The 12,888-nt window shown below is 60.2% G+C and overlaps 1 protein-coding gene and 1 long non-coding RNA gene across 2 annotated transcripts in view; one reads left to right on the top strand and one right to left on the bottom strand.

Annotated features, from left to right (window-relative positions):
- The window catches only part of GNG7 (G protein subunit gamma 7), a 119,407-nt gene that overhangs the window by 56,450 nt on the left and 50,069 nt on the right, over window positions 1-12,888 (top strand). The gene's annotated exons all lie outside the window — the stretch shown is intronic.
- LOC109493597 lies at window positions 1,853-3,800 on the bottom strand. The gene is made up of 2 exons (XR_002147870.3): window positions 3,182-3,800; window positions 1,853-2,303 (listed from the first exon to the last, which is right to left on the bottom strand). It is a non-coding gene; the product is annotated as an uncharacterized LOC109493597 (long non-coding RNA).

Raw genomic sequence — 12,888 nt, 5'->3', positions numbered from 1 at the left:
CGGTCCTGGGTTTGCGATTCCCAGCCCCGGACTGTTGGCTTCCTGGGCTCCTCCGTCCGTCCGGAGGGTCCCCACCGTGCCGCCTCCAGCCAGGCAGAGTGGGAAGAACACAGATGTGCCTTCGCACCTCAGCTCTGTGCACGGCACCTCTGTCTTCGGAATCGAGGGCGGTGGGCAGCTCGCCGACCCTCCCAGAGCCATGCGGATCGCGAGGCAGGACGCCCCCCCCAGGCCCCGCTCCCTGGACCCTCGACCCCTCGGCCCCTCAGCTGCACGGTGTCCAGGGTCTGGGCCCCAGCCTCGACTTGGTCGCTCCCTGCCTGCCCTACGTTTCTGGTGCTTCCTTGTCTTGCCCTTGACCCCTCCCGGTTGTTAGACATCAAGCTGGCTATAAAAGGCAATTCTGATCTAAGAAAAAGGAGGACACGGGTGGCCTGCTGCCCGGGCCGAGATCGGCTTCTGCTTCTGCCTCGCAGCCGGGCGTCTGGGATTAATTTGGATTCCCAGAATACCATCGGGGGAGGCAGCACATGCTGTTAGGATTGCGCAGCGGCTCCTGCTCTGCTGCCCCAGGCCCAGCCCAGGGTGTCCCCGCGCCCGCCCGCCCACCCTCTGCAGAGCTGGCTCAGGGGGGCCGGCACGGACCGTTCTTTAATGCCAGCAGCTGCTCCCCGTGCAGGGGGGAGGCAGCGTCTGCTTGCGGAGGGGGCAGGGGGCAGGTGGAGGGAAGCCAGGGCACATCCCGTCTCTGGGCCCGGCAGGCTTCCCTCCCCGGCAGGCAGGTCTCCCCAGTGCTCCCTGCAGCTCCTGGAGGGAGCTGGGGCCATCTGGGGCTCGCACGGCCCCCTCTCTTCCCCGGCAGATTCCTGCCCAGGCTGTGCTGCAGGCAGGTGTCTCTGCTGCCCAGCAGTCAGGACAGGGCCAGGAAACCGCCCCCCATCCCTGCCCCCGGGGAGCTGGCCGCGCGCAGGTGCGCACGCATATCTTCAGCTGGTGAGAGCCGTGGCACGACCCGCCCGCCTCGCCTCACACTGTCACACGTGTAGCCACAGTTGCTTTTAAGAGCACGGACGGGTCCCGGGACCAGAACGTTTCCGCATCACTGGAATTACGGTTCCAGGAGCGCTTTGTCTCGTCTCCCTCTGAGGCCGGTGCTGCTGCGCTTCTCGGTTCATAGGTGAGGAGCCAGAGAGTCCGTCCAGATTGAGCTTGCCCTGATCCCGCGGCCTGGGAGCCACAGAGCTGGGCCTCAGCGACCTGACCCACTGCCCCCTTAGCTGCGGGGAGAGCACTCCTCTAGTTAACGTCCTTTAAAAGATTAAAATTAAGGGCGCCTGGGTGGCTCGGTGGGTTAAGCATCTGACTTCGGCTCAGGTCAGGATCTCACGGTTCGTGAGTTCGAGCCCCGTGTTGGGGGAACCTGGAGCCTGTTTCGGATTCGGTCTCCCTCGCTCTCTGCTCCTCCCCCGCTTGTCTGTCTGTCTCTCTCTCTTTCAAAAATAAATAAACATTAACAAAGTTTCTTTTTAAATTAGGTAAGGCAGACCCTTCTGCCGTGGTGGGGGGACGGTCGCTCGATGAATCCAATGCCGCCGGCTGGCCCTCCACCCAGTGTTGGGACGGTCTGCTCTGTCTTCACCCGCACACGGAAGCAGATGGCTGGCGTGCAGGGCCATGTTGTTACGAGTAGTAAGAGCCGGAATAGCTCTCACACCCTGCAAGGCCTTCACCTCGAGGGCATCTGGAGCCGGGCCGGAGAGGGGACCTGTGCTCCCCACTGCCCGTCGGCTCTGGGCGCCGACCCTGGCCCTGCAGTCCCAGAATTGTGGGTGGGAGTCAGACCCGCTCCGTGTACGAAACTTGTCTCATGTTCTATTTTTAACCCAGCTCCCGATCGCTGTTTCTGTGACACACATGTTACCCATGGGACTCCTCTCAGCTCCCCCAGGACACGATGGGCTGCCCCCCGGGGCAGCCACCTGAGTTTCTGCAAATCGGATCCAGTCCTAAATGCATCAGGAACACCCCTTAAGGGGTGAGCCCAACCCGAAGGCTCAGAGGGCGCCGGCCTGGGGGGGCCTGGAACCCCAGGGAGCAGGTGCTGTGTTCAGCTCAGCGCCCTCCTCGCTCCTGTCCCTCTGGTGTTTGCCTACGTTTTCCTCTGGAGGCTGCACGTGGACCTTTGTCAAGGGGAACACGGAGAAATAGGGTACGGTGTTACTGCTCAATGGAGTGCTAGCTGGACTTCGTGGCAGGCGCCTCCGACCTGCCTGGGGCCGTTCCAGGAGATGCAGTGTTTGCTCCTTGGGATGAAACAAAGGACAGTTGTTTGCTCAGGCGTCAGGAGTTCGTCTCACCCAGGCGACACGGGGCCGTGTCTGGGGACATCTGTGGTTGTCACAACCGGGGGTGCTCTTGGCATCGAGGATGTGGGGCCAGGGATGCCACTCCGCCCCACAGGGAGTGAACTGGCACCGAATGTCCACAGTGCCCAGGGGAAAAGCGCATTCTAGAAAGTTCCTACCCCACCAGGCCTTACCTCCACCCAACCCTGGGGGTCCGTGCCTCCCAGATCCTTCGGGCAGGGAGCTTCTTGTTGTTTGGGGCCCCCAGGAGCTCCCTCCCTTGGTGACAGACCCTTCATAGCGAGATTTGCATGTTGCCTTCTAACTGTGACGTGCCGTAGGCCTCACCCAGTTTAAATGATTACTTCACAGCCTTAGATAGATGCCGCAACCCCCCCAACTTCCGCAACCTCCCCCAACCTCGGGGACCCCAGGGAGGCGGTTGCCTCGGGGGCCATCCGCTCAGCTCCCCGCTTCTGCATTCTGGGGGCTGGCGGGGCCCTGCTTTTGTCCACTGGAAACCCTTGAGATGCTGTCAGGAACCAGCCTGGTTTATTTGGATTAATCACGGAAGGGGTGGACCAGCACGGTATTTGTTTTGGTGAAATCGAAACCTCAGATCTCAGCACGAACGTTCACGAGGACAGACATTCCCCAGGTCAGTGAGGGAGAGCGCAGTGCTCCCCGGGGTCAGCCCGGGACAGCAGGCAGGCCGGCGGCCGTCCAGCAGAGCCCCACGTGGTGTTTGTGCAGCAGGACCGAGCCCGGGAGGCACGCTCCGCCCCACTGCTCGCCCAGCCAGCGGCCGCCCCCCTCCCTGCGAGCCCCTTCCTCACCGGCACCCAGTGGAAACTACGCTGGAAACCCGGCTTCCCATTTTTGGAGGCGCTTCTAGAAACTAGACGTCTTTCCAGCTTGAAGGGAGGTGACCTTTTCGTTCAGCTTCTAATTTCTTCCCCTTCGGCTTCAAGGAAGTTAAGGCAGAAGTGATACTGACTCGGTGTGGGGCCGTGCATTCTCCGCCTTGCTTCTCTTTCTCATGAACCCTTCCAGACTTCCTTTCTCCGGGCGCTCGTCAGAGAGCGTGAAGCCGGCCCCGGGGTGAAGGCCCATCGTGCGTCGGGATGCCCCCAGTTCACGTGGCCCTCGTAAGAACTCAGTTTACACATCTGGAGGCTGCTCGCTATCGGGGGGAAAGTGAAGTCCCGCAATCAAAAAGCCGAGAGGAAAAGATCTTCCTTCCCGGGGACCCGCGAAGGGTTCAGGGCGCGGGGATGCTGGCTGGCTGTGCAGCTGCACCTGACGCGAAAGAGGAGAGAGACGGTGTCCACCGGGGACGTGACTGGACCCGCACGGAGAGTGCGTGCGGGGTGGACGACGGCCCATCCAGGCTCACGCTGACCGCTGGCCGCACGTTGTTAGCACGAGCCTTGGGCTGGTCTCCTGGCTCTTCTGCGTCTCAGCTCCCTCGTTTACACAAAGGAATGCCGGGCGTGTTTGTGCCGTGGAGAAAGACCCACCTACTGCCCAGAGCTGTCGTGTGCGTTAAATTGGGGGAATTCACGGAAAAGCTAAGTAGAAGGCCCAGCGAGGGTGTGTGCCGGTCTTCCCACTGTCCTCACTGCTGCCATTTCACCCCGGAGACTTGCTCGCAGACTTTTCCCAGACACGCAGCCCCGTGCAGGGGTGGGTGTGTCACGATACCCAGTGCATGGCACACACATCATCCTGAACTTCACCTGCTGGCCCTGGGCGGCCTGGGCTGAGAGCGTGTTCCTTCCCAGAGGCTTGGCTTCTGCTGGGTTCCCCGGAAGTGTGGGGCCACGTTTTATGTTGACTTCTTCGCTCTGGGTTCTAAGCCACTTAGGGTGAGAACAGGGCTATGGCTACCAGGCCTCGGAGGAGCCCCGCAGGCCCAGCCGGAGGCAGACCCAGGGGTGTCCCCATGCCTCTGCACAGCCAGGTAGGTTTCCGCCTAAGTCTCCCTTTCTCTGAGGAGGAAACCCTAAGCAAGTCCTGGCCTTGTAAACAGGACATGTAGCTTCTTCTTACTGTAACATAACATTTGCCATCTCAGCCACCGCCAAGCACACAGCTCAGCATCAGGCACACTCACGCTGTTGTGTAACCAGCCCCACCACCCGTCTCCAGAACTTTCCATCTCCCCAAACCGAGACTCTGTCCCCATGAAGCACGGACTCCCCAACCCCCCAGCTCCCACCACCCACTCTCTGACTCAGCGGACGGGACTCCTCTGGGGACTCCCTGTGCGTGGGGTCACGCGGGACATGTCCTTCTGTGTCTGGCTCCTGTCACTGCGCACCGTGACCTCCGGGTCCGTCCACGTGATGGCAGGTGGCAGGACGTCCTTCCTTCCTGAGGCTGGGTCACATTCCAGCGTGTGGACGGACCACACTGTGTTCACGCTTCACTTGTCAGTGGACACTCAGTGGTTTCCCAGCTGTGGCCATCGTGGACGATGCTGCTGGTGTGCAACCACGGGTGTGCAAGTGTATGTTCAAGTCCCCGCTTTCCGACCTTTTAGGCTTATACCCAGAAGTGGAATTTCTGGATCCTATGGTAATTTTATATTTAATCTTCTTGAGGAAGCTTCACAGTGTTTTTCCACGGCGGCTGCACCGTTTTCTGTTCCCACCAGCCGGGCACGAGGTTCCGGTCTCTCCACGTCGTCACCAACCCGGTTATTTCTATTGCTGCTTGTTTGTTTTTATCATAACCATCCTACGGGGTGTGAGGTGCTATCTGACTGTGGCTTTGACTTAATTCTCTAATGGTTAATGGCCAGTAATGTTGACCATCCTTCCCTGTGCTTCCTGGCCGTCTGTAGGTCTTCTTTGGAGAAATGTCTGTTCGGGTACTCATTTTCAGTCAGGTTTTTGCTTTTTTTTTTTTTAATGTTTGTTTATTTATTTAGAGAGCACGCATGTGCACGAGCGGGTGAGGGGCAGAGAGAGGGGGAGCATGTCCCAAGCATGCTCCACGCTGTCAGCACAGAGCCTGATGGGGGGCTCGATCCCACGAACCACGAGATCATGACCTGAGCTGAGATCAAGAGTCAGACACTTGGGGCGCCCGGGTGGCTCAGTCGGTGCAGCACGTGACTCTTGATCTTGGGGTAGTGAGTTCGGGCACACTGGGTGTAGAGATTACTTAAAAGTAAAACCTTTAAAAAAAAGAGTTGGCGTTCTTCATATATTCTGCATATTAATCCTTACTGCTTGTACGATTTGCAGATAATTTCTTTCGTTCCGTGGGTTGCCTCTCGCCGCACTGAGAACGTCCTCTGACGCACAAGCTTTTCATTTTAATGAAGTCCAATTTATTTGTTGATTCTCGTCCTTTCGGTGTCACGTCCAAGACGTTTGTACTCTTCATGTACCAGAGGACACTTTTTTTCTGGTTTTCCTCCTCCGAGTCGATCACTCCGATCCAATAATGTGAGAAAAGCATCGGACAAACCCTACTTGAGCGACTTCCCACAAAATCCCTGGCCAGTCCTCCTCAAAGCTGCCCAGGCCGTGCAAAACCAGGAAAATCTGGGAAACTGTCTCAGCCCTGCGGGACTGTGTTATCTGGGTTTTCCAGAGAAACAGAACCAATACGATATAGAGAGAAAGAGGATTTCTATAAGGAACCGGCCCGTGTGGCCAGGGAGGCAGAGAAGGTCCAGGAGCTGCAGTCGGCCAGCTGGAGACCCAGCGGGGCTGGCGGAGCGAGCCCTCGACTGAGCTCAGGTCCGAAATGCAGAGCAGGGCCGATGTCCCAGCTGGACGGCCAGGCGGAGAGCGCATCCTCACGGGGGAGGGCAGCCCGCGATGCTCGGGCCTCGGGCTCAGAGGGCACCCTCACCCCCACACCACGCACCGGGCACGCCCTGGCCACCCTGGTGGACACATAAAACTAACCGTCGCCACACGTGCATGCGGAGTGGAGTCCTGTGTGGGGTCCTATGGGAGAAAAGGACGTGGGGGAAATATTAAGGAAATCTAATCCAGTTAGTAATAACGTGTCAGTGTTGGCTCGCTCACGGGACAAATGTACTCACGCCAGAAGTTAGCAACAGGAGAAACGAGGTGTGGAGATGTACAATCCTCACGGTTTTTCTGTCGAGCCCAAAAATGATTATAAAAACTAAGACTTATTTTGTTCTAACCAATAACTGACAGAGGGACTGAAGAGACGGCACCAAGCGAACACGGCACACGGCCTCGCTGGCTTCTGCTTTGAGCCAACAAGCCGTCAGAAGAGCCTTTTGCCGATCAGGGACCATTGCTCACAGCCTGGGGCGTAGGCGATGATGCCTCCAGCCCCCAGGAAAGAAAGCAGGGCAGAGTGGAGGCGGGGAGGCATGCTGGCACGCAGCATGGGCACGTAGGGGGTTCCTCACAGATCGGTAGGAAATGGCTAGGAGGACGGATTCTTTGCAACTTCTGCATCAGCGGTTCCCACAAGCTGTCTGCGCGCAGAGCCCTTGTGTGTGCGTCGGGCATGCCGCACCAGGCTGTTCCCGTGTCCTCGGAGAGACGAGGGTTGCTAGGCTACCGGGAGCATCAGGAATCCAAGGAGCGATGTGCTTATCATTGCGTTCAATTTTGAAAACGTAAAGTCGGTATTGACATTTAAAAAGGATAAGAATAGTATCGAACCGTGGCTCGTAAGCCCCAGGCTCTGCTTGCACTTCTCCCGATTCTGTGGCGTCTGTGTCTGGAGGGGTGGGTGGACGGAAGGGCGGACAGACGGACGCAGACAGACGGGACGGGTGGACGGACACCCGGCCTATTTTCAGGGTCCGTCCGCACTGCAGCGTGTGTGTGGTGACGTTTTCAGTGACAAACGCTGTATAGCCGTGTGCACAGGGCCCAGGGGCTGCCGGGCTCCCGGGACGCAGGGCTCAGACCCTGAGGTTGGGGTTCCCACGATGGGTTCCCACGAACCCGAGGACGGGTACGTCAGCAGACAGTCTGGAGCGAAGGTCAGAGCAGGGTGGAGGAGAACAGCCCCGGACCGGACAACATTCCCACAGGGCTGGCGTCCAGCTGCCGTCTGTCCTCACCCTGCTCCCGGTGGAGGAACAGGCCCTTTGACCGCCCTGCTGGGCCCGGGGGCAGCTACTGACTTAAAAAACAACAACAACAAAAAGCCCAGCGAAAGACAACAACTCACGACGTGTTTTATGAGGTCTGTTCGCTCCCTGTCGCTGTGCAGAGAGCCCGCCTGGGACTGTCTCCCTGTGGCTTATAAGTCTGACGCCCTTCTAACTGATCGGGATGGGTGGCCGTTCAGCTCAGCCACCCGCCGGCCCCTCCCACTCCCCGTGCCAAGCCCAGGAAAAGGCGGGCGGCTCCAGACACCTGCTTGGTCTCCGGGCAGCCTGTCAGCGCCGTGCCCGTGCGGACGGTGCTGTGCGCACGTGGTTCTCCAGCTTCCTGTCCCGTCTGGGCGCCTTCTGTTTCACCTCCTTGCCTAGCCTCCCGCTCGGGACGTCCGGCGTGACGCTGAGCGTCGGGCTCTCGTCGTGGGTGCGGGCATGAGTGTGGCTTTCGTGGAGGCCCCCCACCCCGATCAGGTTGAGGAAGTTCCCTCTGTTGTGTTCGGTGAGTGTTTCTACGACAGAGGAGCGTCGAGATTGGTCAAGGCTTCCTCTGCGTCTGGAGACGGGACTGCGTGGACTTCGTCCTTCGTGCCGACGCGGGTGTCAGACCAACCGTGGGCTTCGTGGGTGGGATCCCCTGAAGGTGCTGCTGGCCGAGGACCACAGACGGGTGGTCAGGGTGGCCAGGAGGGTGGGGGTGAGGAGGAGGGGCGCTGCCTGGGCGGCGGGAGGGGGTCCTGACCGTACGCGAGCCTGCGCCCCTGCTCCCGGTGCCCAGAAAGACACACACTGGTGTGCACGCGAATTGTGCGTGTGTGAAACCGGGGTCGCCCGAACAAGCTCTGTGGATCACATCATTGTCAGTTTCCTGGTCGTAACAAATGGAGCGTTTGTCCGGTGGTGACGTCAGCCGTGTGCAAGGCGCGGCCGTTGGGGGGAGCTAGGGCAGAGTTGCACTATACGTTTTCCTGCAGTCATGCTTGGGAATACGTAGTGATTCCGAAAGTAGAAATAAAATTTAACGTTTGTTTACTTTTGAGAGAGAGAGTGTGTGTGTGCGGACGAGGGGCAGAGACAGGGAGACACAGAACCCGAAGCAGGCCCCAGGCTCCGAGCTGTCCGCACAGAGCCTGACACGGGACTCGAACTCACAGACTCTGAGCCGAAGTCGGACGCTCAACCGACTGAGCCCCTCAGACGCCTCTAAATTTTTTTTTTTTTTAAAAGCTAGAACTTAAAAGCAAGAAGGACGTCAGAGAGCTGAACGGAAGAGTCTGGCCATCCTGTGATGTCTTGTCTGAGCAGACTGCGGGGTGGGCCCTGGGCCAGGCACAGGGTGCTGTGGACGCGAGGGGCAGAGCCCCGTCCCTCCTTTCTCTGGCCCCTGCAGAACTGGAGAGCCTCAGGCCGATGACCCTGCACTGTTTCCAGTCACTTCCCAGCAGGCGGGAGACTGCTTCATAGCTGGAGGCCTAAAGAGCCATCCGCCACCCCCACTAAGCAATGCGAGTCCCGAAAGTGAGAATGTGGGTGGGCTCGTGGGTCAATGCGTCCCTCCCACTAAACACCCTTCTCCTTTTAAGAGCCTCCTGACCCTCCCCTAGCGAAATCAGGACCCCCGTTCATGCATTGGTGACTTCTTGCACTGGCGAAACGAGGTTTCTGATTCCGGTTTGCGGGATCACACGCTTCTCCCCAGGCCTGTGAGCTTCGCGGGGAGGGGCGGGCCTATTCCCGAGACCCCGTGCGTGCCGGAGCACTGCTGATGTGTCGTGGATGAGGCCCTGCCAGCGTCCTTTCACCAGGTGACTGGCCGTCCCTGACCTCTGTGGTCTCTTGCGTCGGCGTGCAGGAAAGCAAAGGCTTGTGAGGACCCGAATCCTGGTTCCCCGAAGCAGGGCGTGGCCGGACCTCCCTCTCCGGGCGGACGCCTTGGCTCCACTCTGAGCCTCCCAGCCCAGACGTCCTGGCTGTTGCTACTTGAGGCTTAAGGCAGGGTGCCCCCCCACCCCACCTCTGCACTGCTGATACGGAGCCAGGCCATTCTCTCCGGGGGCCTCCTGGGGGCTGGGGGTAGGGCTGAGCAGCGTCCCAGACCCTCACCCCTCAATGCCAGGAGCCCCCAAGTCATGGCAACCACAGACGTCCCCAGACATCACTTAGTGTCCGCTGGGGGGAGGAAGGAATTGCCCCCAGTTGAGAATCACCGACCCGTGGTGGGGAAATCCTCCCTGTGGACAATCTCTTGCTTACAAGTTTGTATATCTTGAGAGAGAGAGAGAGAGAGCCAGAGAGCGAGAGAGAGAGCACACGCGAGGGAAGGGCAGATTGAGAGGGAGAGAGAGAATCCCACGCAGGCTGCATGCTGACAGCAGAAAGCCTGATTCGGGGCTCAAACTCGTGCACCGTGAGATCATGACCTGAGCTGAAACTGAGTCGGACACTTAACTGACTGAGCCACCCAGGCGCCCCTGGACGCCTTGTTTAAGGGAAAACGGGTTGGAGCGGGGTAGGGTCAGAAGGATACAGGTGCTGCGCCGTGAGAGGAGGAAGATGTGGAGGACGCGGCCGCATGAAGGCCAGAGGCTGCCGGGACCTGCCGGAAGACGTGCCTGAGAATTGCCAGAAGCCTTCATGTGCCACCACGTCCAGTGTCGTCGAGAGCGGCGGCCTGCCCTGGAGTCCACTCATCCGGGGGAGTCCTGAGCTGAACCGGTAGCGGCCGGCCTTGTCTGGTCCCGGCATGAGCGCTCTGGTGACAGGCGCCTGAGTCTCCCCTTCTGCCAAACGCTGGTGAGCAGGCAGCGAGACCCACTGCTTCCGTAAGCTCACGATCGCGGGCACGTGTTGGGGACCCTTACGCAGATGTCAGAGAGGCGCGGATGTCTCGCTCTCCAGCTGTGGACGTGGCTTTAGGGGCCGCCACGTGAAGTGAAGTAAATCTCACGGAGACCCTCGGCGCCCTTGTCTGGGCACGGGCCCCGTTCCCCGTTCCCCGCGTGCTCATCGCCTTCGGGTGTCACTGCCTCCAGGTGCTCTGGTCGGGCACGCGTGCGCCCGGGTCTGTGACTGCTTGTCGCTGCTCTGTCTCGTGTCTCCCCTCTGTATCTTCCGTGTACGTACGCACCGTCCGGGCACCTGTCCGTCCGCCTCCTGCTGGAACAGCTGCCCACCGTTCGCACTGAGTTCCTGGTTCCGGGCCAGCCCCTCCCCGTCCTCGCTGCCTTCCCTGCTCACATTTGCAAATAGCTTCCCCTGTGACACAAACGTGTCTGGCTGTCCCCGACACGTCTACTCGTTTCATTTCCCCGATGACACCCACCTCAGGATCACGCCAGCTGCCTCCTGCCCTCCGCCTCTGCCCCCTTCACTGCTGGGGGTGGCGGGCGGGGGGGGGGAACCCCGTCCTGGCCCCGTGCCAGTATTCAAAGATGGGGGCTGTTGCCTGGACGTTTCTTCCTCACTCGGTGAGCAGAGTTGCAGAAGGAGGCGAGGGGGCCGTTGGGGGTGGCTGCTGGCCTGGGGTCAGCTGTAAGGTTCGAGGCTGTGGAAGGTGGGGTCACTGGGAGGAGGGGCGAGATGTGACCAGCTTCCCTCCCACGTGACTCTGCAGCAAGAGTCCCCGTCCTTATCTGGGGGGTGGGATCTGCACCTCTGAGCTCTCAGGGAGGAAAATGCAGCAAACAGCTCCCCTGAGACCAGCCAGCCGGATTGTGTCAGCAGCCTGCCCGTCCCCGACTCCAAGTCTCTATGACCTCGCTTCCCTCGGAGCCCAGAGCCCGGGCAGAGAGCCCAGAGGCACCCCTCCCATGATGTGTTTCCTCCTGACAGCGACCCTCTCGGTGGGGTGAGGACTGGCCGTCACCTAGCCCCCAGGGGACACTGGGCCACACCTGGGGACATCTGTGGTGGGGACATGGGGAGTCCTGGCATTGACGGTGGGGCGAAGGACGGCTGCTCAGCCCCCATGGTGCCTGGGATGCACCCAGAGAACGCCCCGGCCCCACGTTTGGAGGCTCCAGGTGGGAGCCCCTCTGGAGAACGGGGATGAGTGGAGGACAGCACCTGGCGAGCGGGGTGACGGGAAGTGGGGCTCACAGGATGGCCCAGGGGGACTCGGGAAGGAGGCTTGGGTGGAATGTCTCGGAGAACTGGGATTCAGGAGTGTTCTTGGCGATCTCGGGAGGGGCCACGTGTGTGCGTGCGTGTGCACACAGATGCGTGTGGCTTCGACTGTCCTATCCATCACCCCCCGCCCCGAACTGTCACCTGTCGGTCATCTGTGTCTGAATCTATATCCACCTATAGACACACCCTCTTTCCCCGTCACCCTGCCTGCCGCCGATCCACTTACCTCTCTGCACACGCTTCCATTTGCAAGTGGTCTGCGGGCTAAACATCTCCCGCGCGAGAACAGGGGCAGTGCGGCACGCTGACGCGGCACCGGGACCCCCAGTGGCCCGCGGGTGTGCTCCCAGAGCTGGCTGCTGCTGCTTGCTCCCGGCCCAGGGCCCGGCAGGATCCCGTGCTGCACACACTCCTCTCCTCGGCCCAGTTCTTGTCTGTTACTTGTCTAGAGCCCGAGAGCCTTGTGGAATGTCCCACCTTCTGGACTCAGTGTCCTCCCCGTGGCACAGCGGGGACGGTCCCCTGGAGAGGAGAGCTGACAGCCGCGGGAGCAAGGATGGAATCAGAAAGCCTCGCCCAACCGTGACAGAAAGGACCGCGTGAGGCAAAGCTCGCACCTGCCGTGTCAGCATCCTGGGGCCACCGTGGCAGAGTCACCACCCACGGGCAGCCTAAAACAGCACGGACCTATTCTCCCGTGGCTCCACAGGCCAGCCGTCTGAGATCGAGGCGGGGCTGGGCCGGGCTCCCTCCCGAGGCTCCAGCAGAGGGTCTGGCCCTTGGCTAGTGACAGCGCCACTCTAACCTCGGTCCCCGTGCTCCCGCGGCCTCTGCTGTGTGTCTCTGTGTCCAGATTCGTCTCTTCTAGTGAGGACGCCATCATCTTGGATTAGGGCCACCCTACTTCAGAACGGCCTCTTGTTAACTTGATTGCATCTGCAATGACCCTGTTTCCACGTGAGGTCACATCACAGGTGTGGGGGGGTTAGGACTTGAACATATCTTTTTGGGGAGCACGATTCAACCCACAGAGGATCCTGACACCATCAGGGGAGCATCTTGGGCACACGAGACATTTTTACCCAAAAGATGACCTAGCTGTCAGCTCCAAGAGGGAACAGCCCTGTGCGGAGAGGCAGTGTCCTCCCCCTCGGGGGCGTCCCGCAGCCGGGGGCACGTGGCACAGCCGTGACTCGCCCGCCAAGAACGGCTCACCGAACGCGCTCCGGCTTTCAGACCTGGTTCGCCCACAGGAAGCGGACGGTGCTGGGGGAGCTAAGCGGAACCTTCCGGAAGCACTTT

This window comes from Felis catus, chromosome A2 (assembly GCF_018350175.1).
Source record: "Felis catus isolate Fca126 chromosome A2, F.catus_Fca126_mat1.0, whole genome shotgun sequence".
Lineage (NCBI taxonomy): Eukaryota > Metazoa > Chordata > Mammalia > Carnivora > Felidae > Felis > Felis catus.
The sequence above is the reverse complement of the archived record's forward strand: the minus strand, read 5'-3'. Positions and strand labels throughout refer to the sequence as shown.